Source organism: Mus caroli, chromosome 16 (assembly GCF_900094665.2).
Source record: "Mus caroli chromosome 16, CAROLI_EIJ_v1.1, whole genome shotgun sequence".
NCBI classification, from domain to species: domain Eukaryota; kingdom Metazoa; phylum Chordata; class Mammalia; order Rodentia; family Muridae; genus Mus; species Mus caroli.
In genome coordinates, this window is record NC_034585.1 from 55338625 (window position 1) to 55345363 (window position 6739).

Below are 6739 nucleotides of genomic sequence, written 5' to 3' on the forward strand. Positions count from 1 at the left end.
ATGCTCTGTGTTCTGAAAAGTATGGGGAAAGCTGGCATTTGTTTGTTGCCCTATCTGTTACCTGTAGAACATCTGAGGAAAAGAGATTATACAAAGTATAAAAAAAGTGGGAGGAGAGAAGAGGAAAGCACTAACAAGAGAAAAACCACAACCGACATGGAATGGGACACTTGGATAGATAAAAAGAAATGAAAAGGTGGAAGAGAAGCAGGTAGTGCATAACAAAGATAGATTTACCTAGAAAAAGGGAGAGAAAGTATTGTTAGAAAGCAACATAGGACAAAAAATTTAGAATGCCTCTTTCTCTTTAAAAGTACACACACACACATATAACACACACATATATACTTAAATACATATAAATTTATACGCTATATATAATACATTACATAAACAACACACACACATATATATGTAATGCACACAGACATGCACACAAGCATATATATGTGTGTGTTTATAAATGCATATATATGTACGTATGTATGTATGTATGTATGTATAAACACATACATATATCTCCCTAAATACATGAGACTATTTTGAGAGAGAATATGAGACTATCTGGAGAAAGAAGAGAAAGAGGAAATGATATAAATATAGTCCTCCAAATTAAAATTAAATAAGTAAATAAAAGATTATTTAAATACACACTTTAAATACATAGAGAAAAACAAGGTTCTGATGCTTCATTTTCAATATTTGTCTTAGCTTTGTTGTTTATTAATTATTATTGATCTTGCAAGAACATTTTTAAATAAAAAATCAAAGTATATGTTCCCTAGAGCATACATTTTAAAAACAGACACATTACGTTTGAGTTTGTTACCTTTATGTAGTTTGAGTATTTGAATGTATGTGGTCAATGGATGAGATTTTTTACCCTGTATTTATATGATGCATTTTTTAATGTCAAAACAACTAGAAAATATTTTCCTGCAAATCTTAATAATTTGATTTAAGAATACATATTCACATTACTCTCTAACAATTTTGTAGGCTCCATTCTATTCTTATTTTGATGAATAGAATAAAATTGATCCAGATGAATTTTGCATACAGATGATATACAGCATGCCAAAAATTTGTATTTTAGGGTAATTTTGTGGGGATAGTGTTTCTTTCATGGAGTTCAAAACATACCAAGAGATGTAAATTCTCAGATTTCTTGATATGTGGAGAGGAAATAAATAATTAATACAGGAAAGATTAGACAAAAATATCCTTGTCATCTTCCAATATGTACTTATTAATATGTACATAAACATATATCTAAATATATATCAAGGTATACTACATGATGGAACATATTCTATATGTAAAGTCTACTCTGCACACATTTATAAAAAATATGAATTATATATAAATAAGTCATAATATAAATATTATTGTTATAAATAGTAGATGTAACTTAAATTGTCTACTTAAGAAATTGAACTTTAAAGACATAAAAAGAAACAGAACTAAAGAATGCCTCTCTTACCGAAATCATCATAATTGCTTATCTGAGAATCATTACAATTTCATATTGAATTTTGAGTTAACACCCTACTTCAGGAGAATTTAAAAGTCATTATAGTCATGAAATTAGCCTAGCTGTTTAATACCAACGTAACAGCTAAAAGTAAATTTAGTTAGGTAAAAAGATTTCTAAAATATATTAAAGATAACAATTAGAGATAATTTACTCATTTATATTTAGTCATGAATTGAAATATATAGGCAATTTTTGTTGCTACTACCATTTACACAACCTATGTAAATTTTTATGAATTAAAATGCCTTATTAAATTTCTATGGAAAGCATGGTGAGCACTACACAACTTATTTGATTCTTACCCATTTTAAGAAAAACTAAAAATGCAAAGGTTCTTATAAAGGGTTGAGTGCTCTAAAGCAGGGAAAAGCACAATGGTACAGACAATAGTATCCTGTGCAATGACCATCTGCATCACAATTTGTCTGGCAATTTCGTGACTAAGTACATCAAACTGTGTTTATGTGACTTTCATGCAATCCAGGAACCTTTATACCATTGCCTGATTCTTTTTCATGAACTAGAATTCCCACTGGGGCAACAGGGTTCACTGGAGGCAAAGAGATGACTCTCTACTGGACACTATAGGATTGGACAGAATTATAAATTGGCTCCACTGGGAACTGTTGATTTCAAAACCATAAATATTTATTTACTGTAAAAGGCTAATTTTGACACAGAAATTGTTTAACTGTGCTATTTCCTATCACACTCTGACAGGTTTAACCAAACTAATATATGATTTTATGTTTTTAAGGCATAGAATAGTGTGCTTCTCTTGAGTTCATCAAACATGACTAGATCACGTCAATGTTCACATTGCTCTCTCTTCCCCCCTTCTCCCTCCCTCCCTAGTCTTCCCTCCTTCCAGCCCTCTTTCTTTCTCTTACAGTGTAATTTGTGATTCTTATGAAATATATCATGGTTGTACTGGTTTTGTAAATGTATAATAACCCTAAAACCGATTCAAAAAAATAAAATATGCAGTGAATCTGAGGTAGCTGTGACAGTATGTAATCTTTTTGCACTGGTTTTCACTGCAGCTTTGGTGAACACATTGGTGCAGTTTGCACTGCAAATGTCACTGTATGAAGCAACACAAAACTTTATTTCAAATGCCAGATTTAGAATAGAGTTTACTGTTGGATAGGAATTGTAATTTTTACTGTACATCCAATGTATTTTTCTGTTACATAGAACATCAAGTTTATTACCTAAAACTAACAATGAAAAAATTCATATGATCATTTCATAGCAATATCAAGTTGTCCTGTGTTTTGATACCATTCTATTCAAATGAGGCATTTTGGTTTTAAAAATTGAGCCCCTGACTCAACTTATATAAAAGTTATTAAATGGAGTGTTGCTTGGAATTATGATAAAATTTCCATCAATTTCTGAAATGGTCCTAAGCATATTTTGCCATTTTGTATTAAATGGTTTTGGAAAGTGATGCTATTGGCATTGAAGGTGAGACAGTCATAACAGCAATCAACTCTGAAAAGTGCTCAAGATGATTTCCATATTGCAGTAGTAAATATTCGGGCCAAGACTTAATCAACACATTAAAACAAACATTCATCATTATTGAAATTTTCTTTCTTCTATAATCATGTATAAAATTACATATGTGTCAAAATATGTCTTAAAAACAATTCTACTAATGGTTCATTAGTAATTGTATGACAAAGCTGAGAAACAAACAAAAAAGAAAACTGTAAGAACAGGATTGCAGTAGAGAGAGGAATATATATCCATCATTTCCAGACATCAAAGCCTGGCATCTAAATTCCCAGAAGAGCTTGTTAAAACGCACTTTCTGCTGAAGTAGATGTGGGTGGACTGAGGAGGAGTCTACTTTAGAGCAATTTGATGCCCAAGGACAATGTTGTCAGCAAGCCATGAATGAAAGAACAAAATTATCGGAAAAAAAAAAAACCTTAAATACTATGTATGTGAATGTCTTTAGTGAAAGAAACAAAGAAAAGGAAGAATTGGCCACTAAGGCAGTGTGTTTGAGATTGCACAGGACTTGGAGGCTGGGTCACAACCAGAGCATTTTTCTAATTTAGAAGATTACTCTGGTGGAAAAGTAATGGGAGAGTAATATATTCCAATTTTTCTTCTTTAAATATAATTTTATTAGTTCTTTGACAATTTTGTGCAACACATTTGTAATCATAGTCAACCCTTTCCCCTACCTCCTCCCAGATCCTTGGCCCATTGCTATTCATTCAATTTCATTCAATTTTGTGTCAGTTTCGTTTGATTTGCACCCATCAAGTTCAATTTGTCCTGCCCATATATCCATATATTCTTGGATAAGTGGTCTCTGGTCATAAAATGCTCTTGATGATGAAGAAAGACTTTGCAGATAGTTAGGATTAATGGAATATGGTGAGTGTATCATGAACAAATGAAGAGAGTCTCTAATACAGAGCATATGTATACATTCTGCTCCTGGCCCTAGGTAGAGGCTATATACATCTATATTCCTGCACACTTTTGGCCAACTTGTGCAGACCTAGGATCTGAGAGGCTGAAAGAAATGGGCAGACTACAATTTAATGCTGTTGACAATTTAACTTCAGTTTCAGTGCACTTTTATACACAAATATGATAAAGAAAGTAATGACCCAAGGAAGGTGGTTTAGGTTCAGAAAAGCATGATCAGAGAAACTTGTAAGTAAACATTGGTTAGCATATACTAAATATTGACACATCAGCCCTTTCCCAGAACTTTCTCAAGACAGACCAGTTCGAACACAGTTGCTAGCACATAACTTTATATTATTTCTGGAAAATCACAGAAGCAAAGCAGAAGCTCATATCTGGATTCAGGGTACACAGAGAAGATTGAGTTCTGTAGCTATGACCTGACATCCAACAAGAATAAAGAAATCTTATAAACAAAATGAGGAGTCACAAAGTCTCATCAAACAACAATCCAGGGGACAAAATGCACCTGAGGTAAAAGGCCCTCTGCCTTTTTTCCTGGAGCCTCTCTCATAGTTCCCAGTGGGTCCTAGGGGGAAATGTACTGCTGTTATTATGCTAAACAATCATAGAAAAAATGGCTCTAGTCAGGCAGTGGTGGCCTGTTGTGTCTGGCCATCAGCTCACATGTCTGGGTTCTAGCCTGGAAAGGCATTTTGGAAACCTGGAAGAGAAGAAGGGCTAGGCAGTGAGAGAAAGATGCAGGTAAGACAGTCATTCTGATCAAAGCTCAATTTTACTATTCTGCATGCAGTTATGAAGCAGGGGAAGGGGGCCTGATTCCGACCAAATAATAATGGGGTCCAGTAGCAGGGTGACCACATGATGTCTTCAGAACAGCAAAGTGGCAAGCTCCAGCAGTGGGCGTGGCAGAATGATTGAGCAGCAAGCTCCACCCCTGAGCAAGCAGGATTCAGGATGGGGGATGTTACATCTCCTCCATGTTGTTAATAAAAAAAAAGAAAAGGCATTTTTTCAGGTGCTTCTCAGCATTAGGAGCTCTTGACTCTAGCTGCATATGTACCAAAAGATGGCCTAGTCAGCCATCACTGGAAAGAGAGGCCCATTGGACATGGAGACTTTATATGCCCCAGTACAGGGGAACGCCAGGGCCCAAAAATGGGAATGGGTGGGTAGGGAAGTGGGGGCGAGCTGTGGGGGCCTTTTGGGATAGCATTGGAAATGTAATTGAGGAAAATACATAATAAAACATATTTTAAAAAAGAACATAACTTACCATTTGAATATCTATTATTACAAAATAATAAATGGATTTTTTAAAGATTAAAAAAAAAGAAAAAAAGAAAATCCTGGCCTGAGGGGGGAAAAATTATTTATGCTCAATAGTTCTGCCTGAATTCTTAGGGTTAAAAAAAAAAACCCGTCTCCGTGGAATTTCCTAACTTTTCTTATGGTAAACCGTTTCTGGATAAAACTATCCTAGTAAACAACTAAAAGAATAGCCCTGGGCTGTAGGCTCTGACTTTATAATGCTAATTAGTACTGAATAGGTAACTTCCTAGTTGAATTTTAAGTAGGGTGTTGGATCCCTGGCAAAGGTTGATTGAACGAATTTGAAATGCAGTTTATTATGAATAACACTGAGTGGATATTCCTCTGCATTTTTGGATGACAGTCAGGGAACAGGGAGAAGGGGGTTATGACCGGCTCTGTAGTACAAGGCCAATTGGCTTTTTTAGGGTGGGAGGCTGTGAAGGGCTTGCCCTTCTAACAGTATGGTCTCCAACCTCTCCCTCCACATTAATTAAGTTTAATAAGGCCATGCTTAACTGAGGAGATCAAATGATTTTCTCATTCGTAGATGAGTGGGCTTTTAACCTTGGCTTGGGTACAAATTGACCCGATTCCTCCCTTGGGTGCTGTCACAACCCATACCTGTAGCTCTTGGTATCTTTTGGGGAGGGGAGGCAGAGTCTTAGAAAGATATTTTTTGTTGTAACTGGAAATAGATACCAACCTCCATCCAAACTGGGTATATCTAACAGGGAAATCAGAAATCATTAAGCTGGACCTTCCCCTGCAGGAAATCTTTGCACCAAGCGATACCCATAATGTATTCGTATGATCACGAACCAGTATGCACAATTCTGAGTATTGTGCAGCTCCTAAAGGAGAATTGTCAACCTCAGATTTAGCAAGGCCTAAACAAGAATTATGTCATTAGTAACACCACGATTTGTGGCTAAAATAGGGGCTGGAAGTCATTCTCCTCATCTCTGTTATTCCCACAGCCTGAAAAACTAAGGGGACCTTGCAGTAACACCAAGGATGGAAAACCAGAGGCCAGCTAAGGGACTAAGCCCATCTATCAGAATAAAAACCAATCTCTTCTAGTATTAGAAATATCTGCCTTTCTAGATAAACCTAAATCTCAAATCAGACCCAAAGCCATGAGACGTGCTGGAATGTCCTTAGAATGAAAACAATCGCCACCTGTATGCTCTTGGGGGCGGGGATGTATGCCCACTGCGTCAGGCAGGAGGATGTTGATTGACCTGCTTGAAAAAAACAAGATCTAGACAATGAGAAAATCTTTTTGGGGGAGGGAAAGTTCGGGTACTATATTCAGTTGCAAATTAGCAAGGCACAAGCTAGGCCAGAGACTCTCTGGAAGTGGAGGATGTGCTCTGAATTAACCTTGCTAGGTAATTAAGAATATAGGAATCTCTAATATTGGACTAAATA